We start from the raw sequence: 27,471 nt of genomic DNA, 5'->3' as shown, positions 1-27,471 counted from the left end.
TAAGAAGCATTCAGTAAGGGTGAAATCAGAAAGGTGTCAGCTGTAGGAGTCTTTGTAGAAGGTACTTCAACCATGGGTCAAGTAGCATAAAGCCACACAAGCATAGGTCTGCTCCCTGTGAAAACCTAAGATGAGTCTCCCTTTTCCTTGCTTCGTCGAGCATGAAAATATCAATAGCAGTCGGAGTAGACAATCCCACGTGATCTCCGCTGGTGAATTTCTATAGCTCGAGTACAACTGGATACCTTTACCAACCTTCCCTCATCAATAAGTTGCAACTTCGCTCATCTTTGGTCGTTCTTCTCTTCTCCCTTAAGTTTCGCCTCCTTGCTCGTTACCGCGCTTCTTCTTCCCAACTTCGTCTTCTCATACCTTGCTATCTAAAGAAAACAAAACCATCCTATGCTAACTGATGAGACTGAGACTTTCTCTCTCCATACCTGCAGTGGAAACAAAATACAAGTACACACATTCTACATTGAAGGTTAAATACGAATAACATGTTAAACTCTAAACGTGAGCATGGGCCAAACTGTTTCTCGAGGCCCACTCTATTCAATTTAGTAGTGCACAGGTTTACAGAATATGTGAACATTTCTACACACACAATAAATGCAGCTCCTTAATACATGTATAAATTGTAAAGAATTACGAAGATGTCACTCTAAATGCACCTGCATGAAATAATTGTTGTTACATGTATATATATTTAAACATTAGTTTACACACATTCATATTTAATAACCTCGCAATGGGACACATCTGAAAGAGACACGTTAGTATTAGATTCCTTACCTTAGAATTTCCCCAGGCGTCAGACTGGATCCGGAAACTTTTGCGTAGCAGTACCCTTGCGCGTCGGTAGGCGTCGTGTGCGGCTCCGCGTCCGTCGTCGGCGTCGTGGGCGCTGTGATGACGTCGTCGGAGTACTTAGACGCCGCCTCCGCGTGCTGACGTCAGTTCTTCTTTTTTCCACGCCAGCAAGCGCAGATCTGGAAAAAGCAGTAACCCTTAGTCAATTTTTGACTAACTTTTTGGATCATTTTTGATCATTTCTCGAAGTCTACGTCTCCGATCGGTGCCGTAGGGATGCCTGGCTTTAAGCACTGCGAGGATTGCGACCGCACGATGTCGGTCACGGATCCTCACCACCTGTGTCTAACTTGTCTAGCCGTCGACCACGACGACCAGGCCTGCTCCGACTGCCAGGCCCTCTCTTCGAAAGCCAGGCGGGAGCGGTCCCGCAGGCGACTCGAACTCCGGCAGTCGGTCCCGCGCCGCGAGAGGTCTCGGTCCCACGGGAGGTCGAGGGACAGGTCACGGGCTCGGAGCCACCACAGTTTCGAGAGTAGGCCGCACTCCTCCGGGTCGAAGTCGTCGTCAGGTAAGAAGCACAAAAAGCACAAGAAGTCCAAGAGGCGTCATCGCTCTTAGGACTCACCCCGACGCTCGCACGATGCGGCCGGGGGTTCGGGTGACACCACCCACGCGGCTCCGTCGGAGTCGCAGGCGTCGTGTCCAGCTCCACACCCTCCGGTCCCTGGGCTAAACGTGACGCCGGAGATCGAGCGCTGTCTCATGGCCATGAGGAAACTCTCTCCTCCGACAGGCTCTGCGGCGCCTTTGGGCCCAGCGGACCCGTCTGGGGCCTCTAGCGGGTCGGGGGCTTCGGCCCCGACGCCGTCGGGTGCTTCTGCCCCGACGCCGCAGGGCCCCACAATCCCGACGCCGCCAGTGCCTTCGGGCCCGGCGCCGCAGGGTCCAGCGGTCCCGGCGCCTTCGGGCCCGGCGCCGCGGGACCCCGCTAGACCTTCTTCGGGATCTGGTTCGTCGCCGGTGGACCTTACGACCTCCCCGGCGTCGGACCATCAGGTGTCGCCGCCGTCCCCGATTCCTCCTTCGTTCCTGTTCCGACGTCGGGACGACCCCGATGGGCGCCGCTCCAGACGTCGTTTGGGGAGTTTCACTTCTATGAACAGGCCCCATTGGTTGAGAACCCCGAGTATCAGGAGATGGGTGATGAAGGGGATTGGGAGGGTTTTGAGGACCCTCTGACCCGAGAGTGTCAGTCTCATGAGGACTGGACAGGAGACCTTGGGGAGGCCAGTGGCCTGGACACCTCTCGAGACACTGGTTTTGTCTCCCCTCCTACCGTGGCTTCGGAGGAGGGGGCAACCTACAGTGTGGTGTTGAGGGCTGCCAAGGCCTTGGGCCTTGAGCTCCCCGTCGCGGCCGTGAGGACTAATCTCCTCACTGAGGTCCTTAAACCGCAGTCAAGCTCGGCCGAGCCTCTGCTGCCCTTTAATGAGGCCTTGACCGACGTTCTTCTGGGCACTTGGTCCAAGCCCGCTACGGGTTCGCCCGTAGATAGGAACGTGGCCAGACGCCACCGCCCAGCCCCGGGCGACCCATGTTTCCTGTCCACCCATCCCACCCCCGAGAGCCTGGTCATCCAGGCCTCCAATTCCCAGACCGCATTCCCGTCGGCGCCGCCGGACAGGGAATCCAAGAGGTACGAGCAGTATGGTAAAAAGATCTTCTTGTCCCTTAGTCTGGGACTGCGGTCTTCCAATACCGCATGCCTCTTGGGCCGCTACACCCACTCTCTGTGGGATACGGTTGCAGAAGTGCTGCCAGAGTGTCCGTTGGAGGTACGGGCCAAACTCGGCCAAGCCCTGGTGGAGGGCCGGGATGCACCCAAATATTCTATCCGGTGTGGGCTGGATACCACCGACTCACTAGGTAGAGCGATGGCAACGACGGTGGCGGTCAGACGCCACGCCTGGTTGAGGTCCGCCAACTTTTCGGCCGATGCCCCAAACACACTGATGGACATGCCGTTTGATGGCCGTCACCTCTTTGGCGACAAGGCAGACCATGCGCTTGAGCGCTTTAAGGACTCCAGGGCTACGGCCAAGTCCTTGGGCCTCTCGGCCCCGCGACAGCAATCAGCTGCCTTTCACTCCTTTCATGGCCACGGAAGGGGTGTACCCACACGTGCTGCCAGCCACGCTCCGCAAGGTAATACCCAACGCGGAGGCGGGCGTGGGAACCGCCGTCCCGGCGGTCGGGGACAACGGCGAGGTCAGTCCACACCTTCCCCCGCAGCATCCGCCTCAAAATCCTCCTAGTCCGTGCTTTCAGGCCCATGTGACGCCAGTGGGGGGCAGGGTTCGCCATCACCACCTCCACTGGCGCACTGTCACTTCGGACAGGTGGGTGCTGCAAATCGTCCGAAGGGGCTACTCCCTCCCCTTCGAGGCGACTCCTCCAGCCATGCCACCGCAGAACCACCGTGTATCGGGGGATCATTTGCAACTTCTGCAGGAGGAAGTTAAGGCCCTCTTGGCCAAGGGGGCCATCAAGCGCGTTCCTGGGCCAGAAGTAGGGTGTGGTTGCTACTCCCACTACTTTCTGGTACCCAAGAAGGGCAAAGGGGGCCTACGCCCTGTCTTGGACCTAAGGAACGTCAACGGCTTCCTCCGGAAGGAGAAGTTCAAAATGCTGACAATGGCTCAGGTCCTAGCTGCCCTGGACCCAGGAGACTGGATGGTAGCGTTGGACTTGCAGGACGCTTATTTCCACATCCCCGTCCAGCCGTCCCACCGGCGCTACCTGCGGTTCACGGTTGGCCACGAGCACTTTCAGTATACCGTGCTTCCCTTCGGCCTTACCAGCGCCCCATGGGTGTTCACAAAGGTGATGGCGGTGGTCGCAGCTCATCTGCGCAGGTTAGGGGTTTCAGTCTTCCCCCTACCTCGACGACTGGTTGTTGAAGGCGGGCTCGCCCCTGACAGTCGTCAGCCACCTCCAGACTACGGCAGATCTCCTGCACCGGCTGGGGTTCTCCATCAATGTGCCGAAGTCACACCTGTGCCCCTCTCAGAAGCTCCTTTTCATCGGAGCGGTTCTCGACTCGGCGCGGTTTCGGGTTTATCCACCCGAACAGCGGGTCCGGGATATTCAGGCTCTAATTCCCATCTTTCAGCCGTTATCCCGGTTCTCGGTCAGATTGACGCTGCGGCTTCTGGGGCTGATGGCCTCCTGCATCCTACTGGTGCATCACGCCAGGTGGCAGATGCGGACTCTGCAGTGGGACCTGAAGTTTCAGTGGGCCCAGCATCAGGGCAACCTGTCCGACCACGTCCTGATCTCGGAGGGCACTGCGAGACAGCTGCAGTGGTGGCTCACAGTCCGCGCTTGGGTCAGCGGCAGATCCCTCTCCCTTCCCCAACCGGAGCACATAGTTGTGACGGACGCGTCCCTCCAGGGCTGGGGTGGCCACATGGAGAGGCGGAGATCAGAGGCCTCTGGTCTCCGGCGGAGGCCCGGCTCCACATCAACCTGTTGGAGTTACGGGCGATTCGTCTGGCACTGAAGGCATTCCTCCCCTCCGTCCGGGGGAGTGTAGTGCAGGTGTTCACGGACAACACCACCGCCATGTGGTACTGCAACAAACAGGGCGGGGTGGGGTCGTGGACCCTTTGCCAGGAGGCTCTGCGCCTCTGGCAATGGCTGGAACGCCAGGGCGTGACCCTGGTGGCTCAACACCTGGCAAGTTCTCTGAACGCCAGGGCGGACGAGCTCAGCCGTCGGTGCATGATGGATCACGAATGGCATCTGAACTCGGGCGTGGCGCAAGGCCTCTTTCAGCAATGGGGAGAGCCTTGGTTAGATCTATTCGCCACCGAAGAGAAGGCGCAGTCTCATCAGTTCTGCGCTTTGGAATTTCCAAGGCGGCACTCGCTCGGAGACGCTTTTCGTCGCGGGTGGAGTTGCGGTCTGTTGTGCGCCTTTCCGCCTATACCACTTCTGCCCAGAGTGCTGAAGAAGATCAAGCGCGACCGGGCCCAAGTCATCCTTGTGGCACCGGACTGGGCACGAAGGTACTGGTATCCAGAGCTACTCAGTATGTCAGTCGATCCCCCGGTTCGTCTGCCTCTTCAGGAGGACCTTCTGTCACAGCAGCAGGGGACGGTCCTCCACCCGAACCTGTCCAGTCTCCACCTCCATGCTTGGAGATTGAGCGGCGACAGTTGAGGCCATTTGACTTGCCTCCTGAAGTCTGTAACGTCATTCTGGCAGCCAGGCGTCCCTCCACAAAGTTGGTATACGCCTGCAGGTGGAACAGATTTGTGGCATGGTGCACAGCAAAGGCTGTGGATCCTCTTGCTGCCCCTCTCTCTGAGGTTCTTCTCTTCCTTCTTTCTCTTGCCCAGCAGGGCTCTGCTCTGGGCATTATCAAGGGCTACCTTTCTGCCCTTTCAGCCTTTCTGAGGCTGCCTGATCAACCTTCTTTGTTCAAGTCCCCTATTGTAAGTAGATTTCTAAAAGGCCTCACACACACATTCCCTCCTGTTCCGTTTGTGATGCCTCAGTGGGACTTGAACCTGGTTCTTACGTTTCTGATGTGCGCTCCTTTTGAGCCACTTCACAACTGTCCTCTCCGCCTTCTTACTCTGAAGACTGCTTTCCTGGTTGCCATCACCTCTGCCAGGAGAGTGAGTGAGCTCCAGGCCCTTTCTTGTACTCCACCTTTCCTTTCTGTCCATCCGGACAAAGTGGTGTTGCGTACTAAGCCATCTTTCCTGCCCACGTCACGGCCTTCCACATCAGGCAGTCTATCACCTTGCCAACCTTCTTCCCGCCACCGCATCCCTCTAAAGAGGAAGAGCGGCTCCACCGTCTGGACCCAAAACGTGCGCTCTCATTTTACTTGGATCGCACACGCCAGTTCCGGGTGGATGACCAACTCTTTGTTGGTTACGTGGGCGCTAAGAAGGGGAAAGCGGTGCACAAGAGGACCATCTCCCGGTGGATCATCTTGTGTATCCAGGCATGCTACTCCTTAGCTAGAAAGGAGCCCCCTGTTGGCTTACGGGCTCACTCCACCCGAGCCACGGCGACTACAACTGCCCTGGGCCGGGGAGTGCCCTTACAAGACCTCTGTCAGGCAGCTACGTGGGCATCGCTGCACACGTTTGCAAGACACTACTGCCTCGACAGCCAAGTCCGGAGGGATGGCTTCTTTGACCGTTCTGTCCTCCAGGACTTTCTGGTGTCATTATTGGTTCGCAGACCCACCGCCGGGGTTGGTATTGCTGGGGTATCTATTCTAAGGTAAGGAATCTAATACTAACATGTTTCTTTCTGATGCACAAGTTACTACTTGTGTAACGATATATCTGTAAGAGACATTAGTTAGTATTAGATTCCTTACCGACCCACCCATCCTCCCCGTTCTGCGAACCGATATCTAGGGTTAGGGTTACCCCCTTTCAGGGCCCTAGTTTCAATGGCACCAGTGTTGGTTTTTAACATGGCTCTGCGTTTCAGGCGCGGAAAAGCTGTGTCTAAGAACTGACGTCAGCACGCGGAGGCGGCGTCTCAGTACTACGACGACGTCATCACGGCGCCGACGACGGACGCGGAGCCGCAGACGACGCCTACCGACGCGCAAGGGTACTGCTACGCAAAAGTTTCCGGATCCAGTCTGACGCCTGGGGATATTCTAAGGTAAGGAATCTAATACTAACTAATGTCTCTTACAGATATATCGTTACACAAGTAGTAACTTTTGCATTTATGTTAACTTATCCTGTCACATTAATATGCAAGTCTCACATAAACATTTATTAATACCGTGCTATACCCATGTATGTTATGTGGAATACTTTAAATATGCAATACTCCACTCCCTTAAGTAACGTTAATTACACAGAATATATTCGAGTGTTGACTACGAATTAATATGATGCACTCCTATGATATTTCAGATGGGCTCAAGATTACACTTCTCCAGTAACTTTTTGCACCACTTTACAATATTATACAAGTGTTTGCTTGGAGACTGAAAGTGTTGCTGAATGGTTGACTTAAATAGTTATTTTATCTGGAAGCAAACAAACATGTTTTTCAATCCTTAAACACATGATTTTGTTTCCTTAAATTGCTGCCCACTTGTTGGACTCTTCTGGGCTTTTTTATACTTACTTGGTCATGCAATGTACATGCATCAAATAGATCTCCCATGAATCCCTTCTGAAAAAATCTAAGACCACAGTCAAGCTTGGTAGATGTTCCCTAAACGCGACTCTCTCATTTTGCTCACTTTAATTAATGTATTTGAGTATGATTATTTTCTATAGCAATGCTTATATATTCTTTTGACTTTTCAGGAGGAGTTTCCCCAAAGTATTCAGTGTCAATCATACTGCTGACTATCACGCGAGGATGCTGCTAACCAATAATCTCTGGTGCTATAATTGCTGGTGTCTTTTCACATCATTTTTCTAGTGGGTGCCAGCCTGTTTGCCAGAGTGAGATGGTAATAGCCTAGTACCACCCCTTGTTTGAATGCCGCCACACAAATTACCCCCTGCCTTTATTGAAAAGTCAGAGTTTTAATAATATGTGCTGGTGGAATCTGTTAATTTCCATATAATTCCAGGGCTGAGGTGTCTTCTTTTTGACTAAACCCCACAATTCAGGCACAGCAGTCGACTGTGCTCATAAAAGATGAAAACACAAACTCTCCCTCTGGACTGATTTAGGTTTAAGGACCATCATTTACTGAAAAGGAAAACATCTCTCGGCACAACTGCTTCCACGTTGAAGGCAGTGGTGTCCCTTTAAAAGCAACGGGCTTTCACCCATGCAGTGTGATCACCCTCACCAAATCAAAGCCGTGGTGTAGTGGTTAGGGCAGTGGGTTTCCATTAAACGTTTCTCTTCTTAAATGCTGAGGCAGCTATATGCAGTAAATGTTTTCAAAATGCTTTGTATAAAAAGTTGTTTCCCTGTGTGGTCTGTTACGTGGTGTGCGTGTCGGTGAGGCTAATTGCAAACACAACAATGATGGACAGAATGTGGATCAATGTCACACATTCACCCCAGTCCAAAGATCTGGGCCCAAATCCATCGTTTTTCCACTCCACACCACCCTGGGTTAGACAATGGCGATATGCAAATCAGCACTGACCCTGTGCCCCATGGGAACAGTCCAGTCCGAACTACAAAAGCCATGTCCTTCCCAGAACGGAAACAAGCATCCGAGGACCGGCCCGGTTTCGAGGTAACACCTCTCATCAGCCCGGCTAGCTTGATTCCAGTGGTGTGGAGTGCCTGGGACTCACGTCTGAGCATCCCCAGTACACTTAGAGCGGTAATTGCAAACACAACAATGATGGACAGAATGTGGATCAATGTCACACATTCACCCCAGTCCAAAGATCTGGGCCCAAATCTATCGTTTTTCCACTCCACACCACCCTGGGTTAGACAATGGCGATATGCAAATCAGCACTCACCCTGTGCCCCATGGGAACAGTCCAGTCCGAACTACAAAAGCCATGTCCTTCCCAGAACGGAAACAAGCATCCCAGGACCGGCCCGGTTTCGAGGTAACACCTCATCAGCCCGGCTAGCTTGATTCCAGTGGTGTGGAGTGCCTGGGACTCACGTCTGAGCATCCCCAGTACACTTAGAGCGGTAATTGCAAACACAACAATGATGGACAGAATGTGGATCAATGTCACACATTCACCCCAGTCCAAAGATCTGGGCCCAAATCCATCGTTTTTCCACTCCACACCACCCTGGGTTAGACAATGGCGATATGCAAATCAGCACTGACCCTGTGCCCCATGGGAACAGTCCAGTCCGAACTACAAAAGCCATGTCCTTCTCAGAACGGAAACAAGCACCCGAGGACCGGCCCGGTTTCGAGGTAACACTTCTCATCAACCCGGCTAGCTTGATTCCAGTGGTGTGGAGTGCCTGGGACTCACGTCTGAGCATCCCCAGTACACTTAGAGCGGTAATTGCAAACACAACAATGATGGACAGAATGTGGATCAATGTCACACATTCACCCCAGTCCAAAGATCTGTGCCCAAATCCATTGTTTTTCCACTCCACACCACCCTGGGTTAGACAATGGCGATATGCAAATCAGCACTGACCCTGTGCCCCATGGGAACAGTCCAGTCCGAACTACAAAAGCCATGTCCTTCCCAGAACGGAAACAAGCATCCGAGGACCGGCCCGGTTTCGAGGTAACACCTCTCATCAGCCCGGCTAGCTTGATTCCAGTGGTGTGGAGTGCCTGGGACTCACGTCTGAGCATCCCCAGTACACTTAGAGCGGTAATTGCTAACACAACAATGATGGACAGAATGTGGATCAATGTCACACATTCACCCCAGTCCAAAGATCTGGGCCCAAATCCATCGTTTTTCCACTCCACACCACCCTGGGTTAGACAATGGCGATATGCAAATCAGCACTGACCCTGTGCCCCATGGGAACAGTCCAGTCCGAACTACAAAAGCCATGTCCTTCCCAGAACGGAAACAAGCATCCGAGGACCGGCCCGGTTTCGAGGTAACACCTCATCAGCCCGGCTAGCTTGATTCCAGTGGTGTGGAGTGCCTGGGACTCACGTCTGAGCATCCCCAGTACACTTAGAGCGGTAATTGCAAACACAACAATGATGGACAGAACTGGGGATGTGGCCGGAGGTAATAAGACACACCAGTGGATAGTTTGTATGACCCCAAGGCGTCTACCTCGGGCCCCTTTATTGACTCGCTTCCCTACATCATGGCCTGGACCATGTGGAAGGTGGTTGGAGGGTTGATCGTGGGGTCATCCCTCCTCTCTGTCACATAGTGGGCTCGCCCACGAACTAAACATAAGATGGTCCTGCAGCACACTGTATATGGTAGACTTAGCACTGCTGTTTTACAATTTCAGCATCACCGGCTCTTCTCATCGGTGTACCTGTGTTTAATTAGTGATGGCATCACGGGGCGGAAGCAGGTAACTAGTTTCAGCTAGCATTAGGTCTCACCTTTGGGACTTATTGGCTGTGCCAATGGTGTTAGCTATGCTGCACAGGATCTCTGATTTAAAGAAGGTTGGGCATCATTTCTGAGTACCATGCAGTTTAACCCTTTCTGTAATTGAAACACCCATAATTTACCATATTGATGAGGGCCTGTTTGGAATCCAGTTCAAATATTTGTTAATTTGTCCCCTCAAAGTGCACCCACAGCTTCTCAGAATCTGTACACTGCAGGAAGTTGTTGTTGTTTCCCCCCTAATATTCCAATCTAGCTATACATTGGTTATGCCTTCACTTTCCTTATTTCTTGAAATTCTGTCCCATTATTTTAAAGTTGCATGTCTCGGCGTAACCACAACATCACTCCCAGCCCTATATCAAGATGGCAATCCACCCGGTCCTTCAGCAGCCTGGTATTGGTCCCAGGAACATAAATTTCCCAAACAGTAAATAAATGCTTGTGTATGAGGATTTATGCCTGATATGGTCAAGGGGGTGGAATAGGATCATTTTCCTTATTTCAAGTCCAGTATCTGGTTTCAAAGGAGTAATAACTTCACTGTCTGAATGCAATAATTGAGAGGTGAACTAGATTAATAGAAATGATCCATAGCAGGCTAAGCGTTCCAAAATACATAGAAGTCTTCTAGGTCTCTGAACAGAGAATTTTAGAATTTGACAGATGCATTTACCAGTCAAGTCTATAACTGTATATTACATTGAAGATAACAGCCTCAACGGGTGATTCAACTGTACGAAAATAACCAAACACAAATTAATTAATGTTGCCACATCAAGTAGTAGTAAAGACGAAACCACTTAAGTTAACAATATCGGAGTGCAAACCCAGCGTGGGATGACTATCTCTTTTTTAAAATCTGGATTGCTTTACTCCTCCTACCGAGGACATTAAAATATGGCAGAAACTACAGAAGTAGAAACCTGAAAAACAGAGTAGGCAAAGTAGTAAATTGGTGCAAAAATGTTAATGTAAAGTCAGAGAATTTTTAAGTAATACGTTGAGGGGTGAAATAGAAGAACATGTCAGAGAAATATTTTCTAGTACAAGACATGCAACAGTTCTCCTTTGCAACCCAAAATAGTACAGATGCACCACACTATGATGTTGATCCAGAATTGAACGTTAAAGTACTTTCTTAAACATAGATGAGGATAAGCACCCTGCTCTGTGCTGTCCAGCAGCCTAAACTAAGGTAGTTCATCAACCTATGGTGCGAAGTAGTGAACGAAGAGTCCATATTGAAGTAGAGTGTGCATTGACGTAGAATTTGACAGATGCATTTACCAGTCAAGTCTATAACTGTATATTACATTGAAGATAACAGCCTCAACGGGTGATTCAACTGTACGAAAATAACCAAACACAAATTAATTAATGTTGCCACATCAAGTAGTAGTAAAGACGAAACCACTTAAGTTAACAATATCGGAGTGCAAACCCAGCGTGGGATGACTATCTCTTTTTTAAAATCTGGATTGCTTTACTCCTCCTACCGAGGACATTAAAATATGGCAGAAACTACAGAAGTAGAAACCTGAAAAACAGAGTAGGCAAAGTAGTAAATTGGTGCAAAAATGTTAATGTAAAGTCAGAGAATTTTTAAGTAATACGTTGAGGGGTGAAATAGAAGAACATGTCAGAGAAATATTTTCTAGTACAAGACATGCAACAGTTCTCCTTTGCAACCCAAAATAGTACAGATGCACCACACTATGATGTTGATCCAGAATTGAACGTTAAAGTACTTTCTTAAACATAGATGAGGATAAGCACCCTGCTCTGTGCTGTCCAGCAGCCTAAACTAAGGTAGTTCATCAACCTATGGTGCGAAGTAGTGAACGAAGAGTCCATATTGAAGTAGAGTGTGCATTGACGTAGACTGTCCCCTTGAGTCCTCCTCAGGGTAATGAGAAGCAGTCTATCAAAGTGAGGAATAGAAACAATTGATGTTGTGGTTGACAAAGATTGGCCATTTGCTGCTCAGCAGCTTCTGCGTCGGACATCTGCCTGAGCAAAGGTGTCTTTTGTTTGATGTGGGTCCAGTGTTGGCTTGGTCTCCAGACCACAGCCACTTTATAGTTCAGTCGGTGCTTTCCAGCCCGCTGCACGCTACACCAACACTTTCTTTTTTTTTTTTTTAACTTTTTATTGAATTTTAAAACAAGAAACAAAGAAACAAAACAAGACAAGGCATTACAATAGAATGTGTCACCATGTGGCCCATGGGGGGGTTACAGAAGTAAATCAGATATAGCAAACAATAAGTCGGGGGGGAGGGGGGGAGAGGAGACCAGAAGTACACAAAACATCTATATTCCTGCGGAGGAAACATCAGGGTGGGAGAAAGACAAGTCAGTATCACATTCCGACATGGGGGGAGCACATATATCTCCACGGTACGTGTTCCACTGAGACCAAATTTTCCCCCATTTGCCAGGTTTGCCACGGGAAACATAAACCGTTTTTTCTCGAAACATGCACCAATCCATGTTTTGTTTCCACACCAGGACTGTCGGAGGCCTCTGGGCGCCCCATAGCTGGGCAATGTCACGCTTGGCAATCATGTTACCCAAGGTCGCCCATCGAAGCTGCGCCTGGTTGTAGTCATTCGGCTCCCAGACATTCAACAAGCATCTCCGCGCTTCGGGGATTAACCGCACACCCGTGACCTCACTCATTACAGCATGCACACGATTCCAATAGCGCAGCACAGCAGGACATTCCCAAATAATATGGAGAAATGTGGCCACCATACCGCAGTTACGCCTGCACAATCCATCCGCCGAGAACCCCATTCGCACCAGACGCGGACCAGTCACATACACCCTATGCAGAATTTTGAGTTGGACAAACCGAAGGCGTGCCGGGATAGCCACCTCTTTAGGGGAAGAGATCGCGGCCTGCCAGTCTTCATCATCGAGCTCCAGACCATCACTGGTCCACAACCCCCGGAGACCATCCAGTAGATCAATCCTGGTATTAATCAGCTTTTTATAAATGAGCGAGATTGTGCTATCAGGGACATGCCCATCCAGTATCCGATCTTCAAGCGGGGATGCTTCCGGCACGTCCGAGCCTAGGGGAAAAACAGACAAGATTGCGTGCCGGACTTGCGCATACCGAAAGGATTCCTTATCATTCAGCCCATACTCAACTTTCAATTCTTCAAACGTCTTGACCCTGCCCTTGATCCACACATCATCGACCCTGCTGATCCCAATCATGTCCCACCGATCAAATCCCTTCGACTGCCAAAGGGAGCCAAGTTTATCCGAAGCATAGAGAGGAGTAGCCCGGGTCGGCCTGTCAGTCCATCCCGTGGCCGCCGTAGCCCGATACCACACCTGCACCGCTGTTTTAGTGGGGCCCGTAAGAGATCCGCCGGCCGACTTCGCATATAAAGCCCTATTGTAATCGCCACCGGGTAGCAACCATTTATCCATCGCAAAGGCCGGGTTTAGTGAATGATCATAGGTGCCGTGATTGATGGCCCCTAATTGAGAGGCCCAATAATAGCGACGGATGTCCGGGAGTGCAATGCCGCCATTGTACCAAGGGAGCGTGAGCTTCGAAAGGGCAATACGAGAACGGCCCCCCCATATCAATTGTCGCTGTAGACTTTCAATCTCCCGGAAATAACTAGCTGGTACTACGTCAAGCGTGTTCTGAAGCGCATAAAGAAATCGGGGGAGCGACATCATCTTAAACAATGCTGCTCGTCTCAGAGGAGAGAGAGGGAGTCTGCTCCATGCCTCTATATCTGCCCGAAGGCGTCGGAGGGGGGGCAACAAATTGCGCTCGTAACGAAGCGTGGGGTCCAGGGTAATAAAGATTCCCAGATATTTGAATCCCTCAAGCACCACCGAAATAGGACATCCACGTGGCAGTAGGGGAACATCGCCGGAGAGAACATAGACGCAAGACTTTGACCAATTGATGACTAGACCGGAATTTTTACGGAAAGAAGTCAAAACGTCGAAAAGGACGACCAACGACTTCCGGGGTGACGTAAGGTACAAGAGTATATCATCTGCATACAGAGATATACGGTCTTCAAAGTCCGGAGACCATCTAATACTTTTCAAGGATGGTTCCCATCTCAACCAAGCCGCCAGTGGCTCTAAAGCAAGGGCAAACAAAAGTGGGGACAGAGGACAGCCCTGGCGCGTACCCCTACCAAGCGCAAAGGAGGTCGAGACACGCCCATTCACCATTACCTGGGCTAACGGGTCAGCATAAAGCAGCTGCACCCAACGGACAAAGGTGGGCCCAAAACCGAATTTAGAAAGGACCGCCCAAAGATAAGGCCATTCAAGCGTATCAAACGCCATAGTGGCGTCTAGAGATACCAAAATGGCCGACTCCCGCAGAGTCCCCGCTCGCGCAAGGACTCCATGCAGGCGCCGAAGATTAAGTGCCGTATTGCGATGTGGTATAAAGCCAGACTGGTCCGGGTGAACAAGATCGCCTATAACAGACACCAAACGAGTAGCAAGAACTTTGGCCAGAATCTTGGGTTCAGCATTGATCACGGAAATAGGTCTAAAAGATTCACAGCGGTCACGCGGCTTTCCCTCCTTATGGATAACCACTATGGAGGCCAATCTCTGATCAGGGGGAAGAGACCCTTTCTCCAGTGATTCCAAGAACATCGATCGCAGATACGGCGCCAGTGTGTCCGGACGGAGCTTGTAAAGCTCAATGGGGAGTCCATTAGGTCCCGAGGCCTTCCCGGAGCGAATCGAACGGATAGCGGTCGCAATTTCATCAACCGTGGGCGGAGCCTCCAGCAGGGCCCGCTCCGGGTCAGACAAGCATGGCAGCGAGATATCGCGTAGAAGCAAGTGGGAGTCCTGCTCAGGTCTATCGGACACAGGGGAGTACACTACCCGAAAATAATCAGCGAACCGCGCAACGATCCCAGCAGGGTCAGTGATACCTTCACCATTCACATCAACTATGACAGGGACAACTCGACTCGCGCATTCTCTCCTATCCAACCAAGCAAGCAATTTACCAGCCTTATCCCCCACATCATACAAACGCCCCTGCTGTTCACGACCCATCTCCTTCGCTGCGTCAGTCACTAGTGCTCTATATTCATGCTGTTTTAGGTCCAACAAGTGCAGCTTCTCAGGGGAGGCCCCAGATTCCAACTCTCCCTCGAGGATGGTAAGTTCAGTCTCAAGACGGACAACCTCCTCCCGCCTACACCTCTTAACATTACCAATCGATGAGAAGGCTTGTCCCCGAATGACAGTTTTATACGCCTCCCACAAGGAGACAGAAGAGGACACTGAACCCACATTTTCAGCAAAATAATGATCGATTGCCTTAAGTAGTTCCACTTTAATCTTAGGATCACGGAGGTACCATGGATTAATCGGGGCAACCCGACCTTCCGATCCCAGACGTGCGTTCACAACCAACCATAGTGGGGAGTGATCAGAAATACCCCTGGCAAGATGTTTCACCTCCCCTACGAGGGAAGCCTGGGAGGAGGGCATCAAAACATAATCCAATCTCGAAAGGCTGCCATGGGCCCCGGAGTGAAAGGTATACTGTTGTTGCCCAGGATGATGCAAGCGCCAGCAATCGGTCAGCCCCAGCGCCTCCAGGAAGTCCCCCAGCCAGGATTGGGACTTAACGAGTACACGGGGAGGGTAACGATCATATGTCCCAGACACTACAGAGTTGAAATCCCCCCCTACTACAAGCAAACCCTCGGGGACTCCCAGGATCACTTTTCCCAGGTCAGCATAGGTCGTAGTTTGAAGGCCTGGGGGTATGTAGACCGAGAGCAAAGTAATTACCCTCCCCTCCCAGCGCCCTACAATGGCGGCATAACGCCCCCTATCATCAAGTATGATGTCGTCAATGGCAAGAGGGAGGGAGGTCCGAACCAGAATGCCCACCCCTCTGGAGCCAGAAGTGAAACCTGAGTGTGCCATGAGACGGTAGCCACGCCTATTCATGGCGTGGCACGTATTTCCAAGCAAGTGCGTTTCTTGAAGCAAAACCCCATCAGGAGACAAGCGTCGTAGCAGCTGTAAAACCACCCCCGTTTAATTCTATCTCCCAACCCATTTACGTTCCAACACAGTATGCCTAGTCCCCTATCCCCCATCCCAGAATCCGCCCCAGGTCCCTCCCCACACCAGCCGCGACACTGCAACACAGAAGACCATCAGCACTACGCCTTGAGTAAAACAGAAAAACAGAAAAACACAAACCTAAACCCCCTAACCCCCCAAAGCAACATCATACCCCCCACCCCGCACCCCTGCATAAGACTCAGAAGCCACCCCAACTTGCAGTGTGCCTGTCGCCCTAACATACAACTAATCTACGAAAAGAACCCCAGAGGAGGAAGATGCACCCGACCCCCACCCACACCCCATTAAGACAACACAATAGCGAACAATAGTAGCATAGCATCAAACCACTGCTGAAAGTCAATACGTTGGTCCAGGAGCCGATTCACTCCCTATTCCTGCTCCATCGGGCCGCCCTCCGCTCCACCGGAGTGTTCCGAAGAGTCAAATTGTCCTCGTCCCGGGGGCAACAAGTCCAACCAATCACTAGCCGCTCCAGGATGGTCTAAGAAAAATGTTCTATCATTGTGGACCACACGCAATCGAGCCGGGAAAAGCATGGCGTATTTGATGTCTCTGTCTCTCAGTCTCTTCTTCACCCCCTGAAATCCCAGTCGCTGCTTCTGAACCTGTTGGGTGAAGTCCGGGTAGAAGCTGACCGCGGCGTTCTCATATTCCGTAGGGCCCGATGTGCGGGAAGCCTGCAGGATCGCATCCCTATCGCGAAAGTTAAAGATCCGCGCAATGATGGGGCGCGGAGAAGCTCCCAGCTTGGGCGGGCCTCCCGGGATTCGGTGGGCCCGTTCCACTGCAAAAAACTTGCTCAGGCCCTTGGGCGCTAAATGATTCAGGACTAGGTCTTCTACCAGGAGGTCCACCGCCGACGATTCCGTCTTCTCCGGGACACCGACCAACCGGACGTTGTTCCGTCGTGCACGGCCTTCAAAATCGTCCAAGCGTCGAGAGAGGTAGTCACGGGCGGATCTCAAATTACCGACCTCCGTCTGCAATTCAGAGACATCGGCGACAAGACTAGATGTCTTCAGGTCAAGGGATTTGACCTTCTCGTTAGTCTTTGCGAGGTCCGCCCTGATCAGGGTAACATCTATAGCAACCGTGTCCAGCTTGTGGGTCAGGGCCTCATACTGTTGTCCCAGCGCGGCCTTCATCCCAGCAATGGCGCCCATGACGTCTTTCAACGACGGTTCTTCACCCAACAGGGAATCATCCCCAAAGATGGCCGGGGGTTTAGTCATGCCACTCGGAGAGCCCTTAGTGAGGGTATATCGATCCATAACGTTGGACTGCACAGGACCTCCCCGAGTCGCCGGTCTGGTCTTGCGCCTCTCCAACTCGGGCTTAGTGGCCATTTCAGGTCGTGCGCCCCGGAGGGTATTCTGAGACCTAGTAAAAATGGCTACACTCGATGCGCCCGCAGCAAGTCGGAGAATAGGTTGAGGGCCAGCCACTAATGAAAGAGCAGTGAAAGTCCGGATCGCCAAACGATGACGCGATAGTAGAAAGAAGCAAGTGACCGAGGCGACCAAGATAAAGTCAATGAGGCCAGACCATAAGAATCGAAACTGAAAGTAGAAGACCGGGCAAGGGAGACTCGCATGGGCCGTTGTTATTCAATTACCACCCGGCTGGCAGAAAAAGCAAGCCCGGGGCAGTACCATGGAGCAGGCCAAAAATGTTCAAAAGTCCATATCTTCGGTTCCCGGGGGCCAAATCGCAGTTAGGAAACGGATAAATGATCAGCAAGGTCTCAATCACAAGAGCCCGTCGTCTGAATCAGGATAAAGTGCAGGATGACCGGTGGAGGTGGCGAAGGTCCGGGAGCTCTAAGCTCACGCAACCATCTTGGGTGCGCGCTAAGCTCCTCCTCTACACCAACACTTTCACATAGTGTGCCTTGTGTAATGGCTTGGTTTGACAGTAGCAGTCAGATTAATGTTAAGTGGGGAGTTGAGTGTTGGCGCAGTATCAAAGCTGCAAAGGATGGATGCTAGTGGTCAAGCTACATCAAGCTCCCAGAACACATTCATAGTCGTATGGTGCCAATGTAGTTGCTGTCCAGATCAATACTTTGACGTCCTTGATACTGAAAACCACTTCTCTGAATAAAAAATGTCTGGAGAGCTAATGTAATCATAGTCTATAAAAAAAATACGACTCATTGGTTCCAAAGGAATAAGACAATCATTCTTTTTTTCACAACAATTTTTTTTTTTTTTGTTAGATATATGGACAAAAGCCCTACAATGACTTGTAGGAGAAAATGACATATAATCACAGATAGTCCAACATTTTGACCTGAATCTGATACCTGCCCAACATGCCGGGGTAAAACTCAAACAAGATGCAGACAGTACTAGATCTCAGAACATGCATATTAGTTAAAAGATTATAAAGCTTCATTGCCATCTTATACAGGATATTCCAAACAGTATACAATAACAAAAAACCCCGAAAGAACTGGCTTATTCAGGGGTCGGTGGGCGGCAGGGGGAGGTGCTTGATTCCTCAATATGTCACCCAACTGGTCCAGATTTTCCTACGTTTGACAGAGCAACCTCGAGCAAGGAAGACTGCCATTTCGGCCCACATACATCTGTCCATTTCGGTCTTCCATTTACCCTACGTCGGGGGAGATGTCCCTTTCCATAATTGTGCTATGTCTCGCTTGGCTATAGTAAGGGCCAAGAACAGCAAGTGCTGCTTACACACGTTTCCCCCTATGTCGTCCGTGCTATGTAAGAAGAAAAGTCTTGGGTCCATCGGGAGTTCACACGCGAGCACCTCCTGGATGCAGGACCCAATTCTGCGCCAGAAAGGCTGCAAGACAATGCATCCCCAAACTGTATGCAGAAAAATCTCCTCGTCTCGCTCACACCGCAGACATGTGGGGAATGGAATCGCTCACATCCCCCAGAGTCTAGTCTGTGTATAGTAAGCCCTGTGTAGGTATTTAAACTGTATCAGGCGGTATCTAGTAGAGACCGCCGCACCCCGCGGATTGGCGATGGCTTTGGCCCAGTCATCGTCAGTTAAGTCAGTGATGTCGACCTGCCACTCCTGTTGCGTCTTGTCGAACGTTGTCTGTGTGTGTCGTTAGGGTCTGATAGATCTATCTAATCTTGTGAAGGCCTAAATTCCCCATCAACAGACAGCTTTCCAATGGGTGAAATTCTGGAAGGGTCTCAAGGGAGCGGATCAGGGGAGTGAGTGCATGGCGGAGACAGAGATATTTGTAAAATTGTGTTTTGTGTAGGTTGTACTCTGTTTGCAGTTGTTGATAGGATTTCAGGGTGGTGCCCTGCATCACGTCCCCAAGAGTCGACATCCTCACCAGGTTCCAACCCTGGCACCCACCCAAAGTGGCCACCGGACGGAGGTATGTACCCTGCCATTGTGGGGTTGACCGGGTAAGTTTACCGTGCCATCCCATCTGTCGGACTAGTGCCCGCCAGAGCATTATTACTACTTTACCTGCCAGTGGCATAAAGTCCAGGCGTACCAAGCTATATAGGAGGTGAAGGAGGGAGGTCTGCTCCATTGCTGCGTGCTCGATCACATACGCTGGATCAGTTTGGGAGTTATACCACCATTCGTTGACCACGAGTTGTCATGTATTCCTATAGGTCCTGAATCGATCCCCCTATTCCTGACCCTATTCTAGTTAAACAAACCAACAAGTTAACTAGCAGTCAGCCCATGAGGCAGAAAACCCCCATGATGCAGATACCGTTATCTGACGCAGTCACACTACGGCACAGGAACGTGTTATCTGATTAGGTCATAACACTTGCGATCTAATTAGACAAGCGATATTCCTCCAGCCCCTGATAAGGCATACGGAGTTCTCATAACAAATCAAACCTATGACAACCTGGGCAAAACCCTGCGGCCATTGTTTTGATTTCACCGAGAACTTTAGTAAAAGAATGTGCTAACGAGCAAATCGTATGACATCTTTATTGACGTATCTATGTCCATCCTTACGTCAATCTCGGCACCTTAAAGGTATAAATATTACCGATCTTGCCATATGCAAACACACGCGTGGTGACGAGACGGAGCAGCCATACTTGCCGAAGCGAAGAGCAGAGCAGACCCCGCTGGCGCAGCCCCGCCTTTCTGACGCGCTGAGAGACGCGCTGCTTTCTCCTGCCGAGAATCCAGCACCGGCGTTTCCGGGTAGCCCTCGCAGGCAGCCTGGAATATCGAGACCAGAGAGAGAGATACCATTCCTCATTCATCCTAAATTCCAGGTACAGAACTGAATAACCCCTCACAGAGAATTCTTTAGTTATTCACTTGGCAAAAACAAACTTAACTTAAACTGTAACTATCTATTCCCGCCCACGTATTAGACTTAGGTCAGGTACACTGGGTAGGCGTATCTAGAAACACCAGTTGAGTACGTTTAGTCAAATGTATATGTGTATATAATATATTTTATTCATTTTAAAACATCTTATGGCTTAGAAACCATATCAATGTTTTTACAGTATTATTTTATACTATTGCTTTTAATGTATGCACTTTACTTAGCTATAAGTATTGCAATAATATCGATCCATTTCTCTTGTATGAGAAAAGAGACTGATCAATAAATAACACCTTTTTATTGAACACGCCCGTCTCTTCCTTTTCTCTACATTCTGATGAGACTAAGAATGCACGTACTGACTGAGTAAAATAATTTGCCTTTTGTTCACACGACTCTCGAGATTGACTCTTGATTAGGGGAGAGCAAAGTTGTCATGTTCTATGGTTATCAGAAACTAAATCCCTTCTTGTCTAATCAGGGAAGTTAATTCCTCCTTGAACATTCGAGAAAGTTTCTAGTGAACTCTGAGCTACGCTGGCAAACCCAAAACTTTAAGTCTAGTATCGACAGTAGTAGACCTAGTTAACGTCTGGCCTAGGCCTTTACTGCTGTAGGTATTATTCCAATGCGCAGAGCCTATTGGGAAGATAGGAACTACACTACATGGCGCCCAACGCGTTTGGAAAGGGCGATAAAACTAACGTAAGACATTTAGAGTAACTCAGTCGTGCTTTCTCACTCAGACCCCTTTTCCCAAATACTCCAAAGACGTCTGGAGTGGGTGAAAGGTTATATCCGCCAGACCTCGCAGGAGGGAACTCCTATGTATGGTTCTTGGTATAGTCAACGTTGAAGGATAAACAGTTCCAAAATATTGTGCATCTAATCTTTGTTTCCATAAGAAACCTGATCTGCAAACAAACAAAATAACCATCCGGTCAGTAAAATGACAGACAGTGATGAAGAAAGAGAGGCAGTTAGATTAGCAGCTGACATAGCAGAAGCTGATACTGCACTACAAAATGCAGACCCGGATATAATACTCATCCCGGTCATTAAAAGAAAATCTATAACCTTGAAACTTATAGAAAATGGACTGACACCTAGAGGTGGCACAGTCATATTCGTAATTGAGGCACACGAATATCGGCAGACAGAGGTATATTATTCATGGATACATTTTCCAGCAGCAAATGCTGTAACAAAGTACTTCCACTATTACAAAATAGAGGAACCTCCTAATGAGTACACTCCTTTCGAGGAGGTGGAAGTACCACTCAAATTCCAAGAGCATTTGCTCTTATTTGATGGCGCCCTAAAACATAATAATCACATCACCAGGCTCGGTCCTTTAGGTAGACCAGGAGCAACGTGGCCGGTCCTAGCCGGATACACACCACATCCAGACATCAATGGGATGTCTGCAGCAGAGCTGTTAACACAGCTAAAACAATTAATAAAAATTCATAGACAATTAGTTCAGTATGTGATGCGGACTTCAACAATTCAGCCAGCGATTAAACTTCCACAGCTGACCCCTCACCAGGGGAACACAAATAAAATTACACCACAGAACATCCAATCCTGCCTAGGTAAAGTTCCAGCTAAACGGGAACAAATACCATTCTGGTTGGCACAGAAAATTACCCAAATAGAGGCGGTGTTTCCTGACACCACCCCGCTAGAAAAACACAGGATTCTGACTATCTGTCTCCCAATGGGAATCGCACCACACATAGAGGACTGTGACACTTGGGGTACAGTCTTTGCTTCCATCTACACAAAAACGCACGGTGTTCCATCCATTTCGGTGATACCAGATGTGCTAAAACAAATTCAAGACGAATACGGTCCGGAACCCGCTTTAACTCTTGGTATGAAATTACTGAAAGACTTCAAGCAGGTCTCGGCTATATTATTAGCCAACATAAAAGGTGAAGCAGCCAACGTGGCGATCCGCCAGAGGTTAAAAGAGACAGATATAGCAGACCAACCAGCTGAAATTGCCAGAATCATAGAAAAATCCTATGAGGAACTAGGTAGAGATAGTTTAGGTGGAATACCAGTAAAACCGCAACTGACTGAAAGTCCAGAAAAAATATTTTTTAATAATAATTCACCAAAAAAGAACTGGGATGGAAACAAACAATCCAATCCTAAAGAAAAGAAATTCCAGTCCAGAGGAAGGTCTCCTAGGCGAAGAGAGAAATCTCCGAACCAAAGACACAGGTCACCCCAGAGTGACCCCTCTGGGAAAAGATATAACCTTAGAAATAGGGATAATATAAAAAAACCTGATAGATATCAAGACATTGATACGCGTCCCTCTCAATCTTTTCAGACTTCCTCGCAGAAATCGGAAAGAAGAGGACGATCAGAACAAAGAGAAGAGCACGCCAAGTCCAAAGACAAGGAACCTGCTCAACTAAAAAAGAAATTACAATTTCCAAAAAAGAAGGTAGCCAGTATCAAGGTAGTTAACAATGCCGAGAATACTGAGGACACAACTGAAAAACGGAGAGTGGGCTCAGACAATGCTAGACAGCGCAGCAGAAGTGAGCATAGCTCGCAAAGTCCTTATGAATCATCTGGAGACAGTGGACACGAATGAATATCTTCAAGTGGAAACTGCAGACACCAGGGTTAGCAAACCTCACAAGATATACGAGATAACATTACGTATAGAGGGAGATAAGACTAGGAAAATAAGGGGACTATTTTGGGATAACCTCTCCAAGGGTTATTGTTAGACGGGGACCCTGAGGGTCGGCCGGATACCGAGGGAGAGATCCCCGAGGGGGACCGTCTCCGGCGATCGTACAGACAAGTACCCTCCCTCCCCACAAACAGGCACCACACCAAGTCGAGTTCAAGGCTTTATATAAGGTTCTTAAGGCAAGGATATCAGCGATACAGGATAACTTGGACCCGGGGGTCCTCTCACTTCTAGTCTCTGTAGGGAAAGGGGGTAGCGGGACAGTCTTGGTACCGGATCGGTACAGGTAGTGGTAAAAGGCGAGCTCACAATCCTCGAGCTGGAGGGTCTATGGATCGGGCCGCGGCAGCGCCAGCAGGCCAAGGTGATAGTCTCATAAAGCAGAGGGCCGCGGCAGCGCCAGCAGGCCAAGTCGATGGTTTCACGAGGCAGAGGGCCGCGGCAGCGCCAGCAGGCCAAGACGATGGTTTCACGAGGCAGAGGGCCGCGGCAGCGCCAGCAGGCCAAGACGATGGTTTCACGAGGCAGAGGGCCGCGGCAGCGCCAGCAGGCCAAGACGATGGTTTCACGAGGCAGAGGGCCGCGGCAGCGCCAGCAGGCCAAGACGATGGTTTCACGAGGCAGAGGGCCGCGGCAGCGCCAGCAGGCCAAGTCACGGATGAGTTCTTCTCGGGTCTCTCGACTCCAGGATACAACTGCCTTCCTGGTCTGGCCCTGCCCCAGTTATAGGTCTGGTCCCCTTTGATGTCCGGACCCTCGCGCCTGGGGGCCGGGAGGTCCGGGATGAGGGAGTCCAGACACCCAGCAGGGGGGTGGAGCCAGCGCCCAGGCGGCCTGGGGTGATCGACACCTGGCGGAGGAGAGCCGTTGACGATTCCTTCTCCCATTGACTCGCCAAGTGATCACTCTGCCTCCTGGGAGGATGGTGGGGCCTCGATGTCGGGACCGGCCGGGCCCGGGGTTAGGGTCGAGTTGAGGCCACGCGGCCTCGTGCTGCAGTGCCCCAAGATGGCGGCCGGGTCGATGTCGTGGGGTAGATGGTGACCCGGGCCAGCTGGGTCCGGAGCTGGTGTCTTGTAGTGGAGGGATTGCAGGGTACTTCGGGTGGTCGTTTGTGGACTCTGGCTGGGGATGCAGGGAGAGCCAGGGTCCTGGTCCCATTGCGGGGAGGGGGGACAGCTCGAACATGCGGCCTGTCCAACATGCGTCCCCCCCAGCTGAAGGCGGGGAGAGTCAGCCATCTTCCTGGGGACTCTCCTCGCTGAGGCGGAAAAAGCGTGACAGGCCGTCGGCGTTGGCGTGGTCCTGGCCTGGACGATGTTCCACCGTGAAGTCCATCCCCTGCAGGGAGATGGACCAGCGCAACAGCTTCGGGTTCTCCCCCCGCATTTGCATCAGCCATTGCAGGGGTCGGTGGTCTGTTTGCACCCGGAAGTGGGTGCCGAAGAGGTATGGCCGGAGCTTCTTGAGTGCCCAGACTACGGCGAAGGCCTCCCTCTCAATGGTGCTCCAGCGCTGTTCTCGGGGCAAGAGGCGTCTGCTGATGAAGACCACCGGATGGTCGACCCCTTCGGTGTTGAGTTGGGAGAGGACGGCCCCCACACCATGATCGGAGGCGTCCGTCTGCACAATGAATTCCCGGCTGTAGTCGGGAGCCTGGAGCACGGGGGCCGTGCACATGGCGGTCTTTAGCTTCTCGAAGGCTGATTGGCAGTCCGGGGTCCAGTTGACGGTTTTGGGGCTCTTTTTGGAGGTGAGCTCTGTGAGGGGCCCCACGATGCTGCCATAGTCCTTCACGAACCGCCGGTAGTATCCGGTGAGCCCCAGGAAGGCCCGGACCTCCGTTTGGCTCGTAGGAGGTTGCCAGGCCTGGATGGCAGCAATCTTGAGTTGGAGAGGGGCCACCAGCCCGCTTCCCACTTGGTGTCCCAGGTAGGTCACGGACCCTTGGCCAACTTGGCACTTGCTGGCCTTGATGGTGAGCCCGGCTTGCTGGAGGGCGTGTAGAACCTCCCGCAGGTGGCGGAGGTGGTCGGTCCACTGGTGGCTGTACACAGCAATGTCGTCCAGGTAGGCGGCGCTGAAGTCTTCCAGGCCCGCCAGTACCTGGTTTACCAGCCGTTGGAATGTTGCCGGGGCGTTTTTCATGCCGAAGGGCATGACTTTAAAGTGGTAGTGCCCGTCTGGGGTAGAGAAGGCGGATCGTTCTTGGGCCCTAGGGGTGAGGCCGATCTGCCAGTAGCCCGCTGTTAGGTCGAAGATGCTCAGGTAGCGGGCGGCCCCCATCCGGTCAATTAGCTCGTCTGCCCGGGGGATGGGATGAGCGTCGGTCCGGGTAACTGCATTCAGCCCTCGATAGTCCACGCAGAACCGGAGCTCAGGGGCAACGCCCGGGGCAGCTGCCTTGGGAACCAGGACGACTGGGCTCGCCCAGGGACTGTCTGAGGGTTCGATCACTCCTAGGGTCAGCATCTTGGACACCTCGGTCTGGATGCAGGCTCGTACCCGGTCTGGTACGCGGTATGCTCGGTGTCGAATAGGAGGGCTGTCCCCGGTGTCCACATCGTGGAGGCACCAGGGGGTGACTCCGGGGGTGAGGGAGAACAGGGAGGCGAACTGCCTCAGGAGCGTTTGGCAGTCTTGGCGTTGCTCCGGGGACAGGGCCTCGGAGAGCTGGACCCCTTCCACTGAGCCATCCTGCTCGAGGGCCCTCAGTAAGTCCGGAAGGGGTTCGGAGTCTTCTTCTGTCCCAGTATCGGTAGCCATCAGGAGGCTGAGTTCGGATCGCACAAAATGGGGTTTGAGCCTGTTGGCATGGAGGACCCGTAGGGGGTTCCGGGCAGTCTCCATGTCGATTAAATAGGTGACGGGCCCCTTGCGTTCGATTACCTTGAAGGGCCCGGACCATCTGTCTTGGAGGGCACAGGGCTCAACCGGGGACATCACCCAGACCTGTTGTCCAGGTTCGAACTCAATGGAGGACGTGTGCTGATCGTACCACCTCTTCATGTCCTCCTGACTGGCCTCGAGGTTGGCTTTGGCGGTGTCTCGGACTCGCCGGGTCTGGTTGCGGAGAGCCAGGAGATACCGGTAGATGTCCGGGGGAGTTTTCTGGGGAGGCTGCTCCCAACCTTCCTTGACTAGGCTGAGGGGGCCCCGGACGGGGTGCCCGTACAGTAGTTCAAAGGGGCTGAAGCCGAGGGACTTCTGCGGGACCTCCCGATAGGCAAACAGGAGGCATGGAAGCAGTACGTCCCACTGGCGTCGAAGGGGTTCTTCTAGACCCATAATCATCCCCTTGAGGGTGCGGTTGAATCTCTCGACCAGTCCGTTTCCTTGCGGGTGATAGGGGGTCGTGAATTTGTAGGTGACCCCGCATTGCTGCCAGAGGGACTTCATATATCTGGAGATAAAGTTCGTGCCCCTGTCACTGACGACCTCCCGGGGGAACCCCACCCGGGAGAAGATCCCCATCAGGGCCCGGCCCACCACGGGGGCCGTCACAGTCCGAAGAGGGATGGCCTCGGGATAGCGGGTGGCGTGGTCTACAAGGACCAGGATGAACCGGTGTCCTTGGGCTGTTCGAGGGTCGAGGGGCCCCACAATGTCTATTCCCACTCGTTCAAACGGGGTGGTGACGACAGGAAAGGGTTGTAATGGTGCTTTGATTTTTCGGCCACTTTTTCCGCTGGCCTGGCAGGTGGGGCAGGCCTTGCAGTGGTTGGTGACATCCTTCCGCATGTGGGGCCAGAAAAAATGGGTCACCAGGCGGTCGTAGGTTTTATCCTGCCCCAGGTGTCCGGCAAGGGGGACATCGTGGGCTAAGTTCAGGAGGAAGTCTCGGAAGCGAAGGGGCACCACCAGCACCCGACTGGCCCCTAGTTCTGCAATTTTCTGCTCGCTGTAGAGCAGGTCTTGGTCCCAGTAGATCCAGTGGGCCCCCGAGGTATCCCCGGTGCTCTGGGCCAGGGCTTGCTGCCGGAGTCCTTCGAGAGAAGGACAGGTTTTTTGCTCGGCCCGGAATTGTTCCTGCGTGGGGCCTCCCTCCTGCCGCCATTGTGCCAGGTCAGGGACGTCCCGAAGCTGGTCGGGTCCTTCTTCGGTTTGGGTCAAGGGAATGGCTTCTGGGGCGGCCTCCTCTGGGATGAGCGCGGGAGGAGGTTCTGGCCACTCGGGCTCTTCTGGGCTGGGGACCGCGCGGGCGGTCATGGACTGGGTCGTGACGCAGACCCATTCGGGGAGGCCAAGCATCCCCAGGTGCTCCCTCCGTTCGACAGCTGCCCAGGGAGAGCTTTCAAGGTCGTTTCCTAGGAGGCAGTCCACGGGGGCATCATCGCGGACAGTTACTTTTAACATCCCTGTTACTCCTCCCCACTCGAAGGGGACGCAGGCCATGTGGCATAGGCTTTCGGAGTTGTCGGCTGATCGAACAGGGCAAAGAATGTTCGGCAAGAT

The 27,471-nt window shown here is 51.8% G+C and overlaps 1 protein-coding gene across 2 annotated transcripts in view; it reads left to right on the top strand.

Annotated features, from left to right (window-relative positions):
* MAD1L1 (mitotic arrest deficient 1 like 1) overlaps positions 1 to 27,471 on the top strand; it is a 2,576,418-nt gene that overhangs the window by 1,854,750 nt on the left and 694,197 nt on the right. The gene's annotated exons all lie outside the window — the stretch shown is intronic.

The sequence above is a fragment of the Lissotriton helveticus genome, chromosome 10, assembly GCF_964261635.1.
Source record: "Lissotriton helveticus chromosome 10, aLisHel1.1, whole genome shotgun sequence".
Lineage (NCBI taxonomy): Eukaryota > Metazoa > Chordata > Amphibia > Caudata > Salamandridae > Lissotriton > Lissotriton helveticus.
This window is presented reverse-complemented; position numbering and strand designations above follow the sequence as displayed.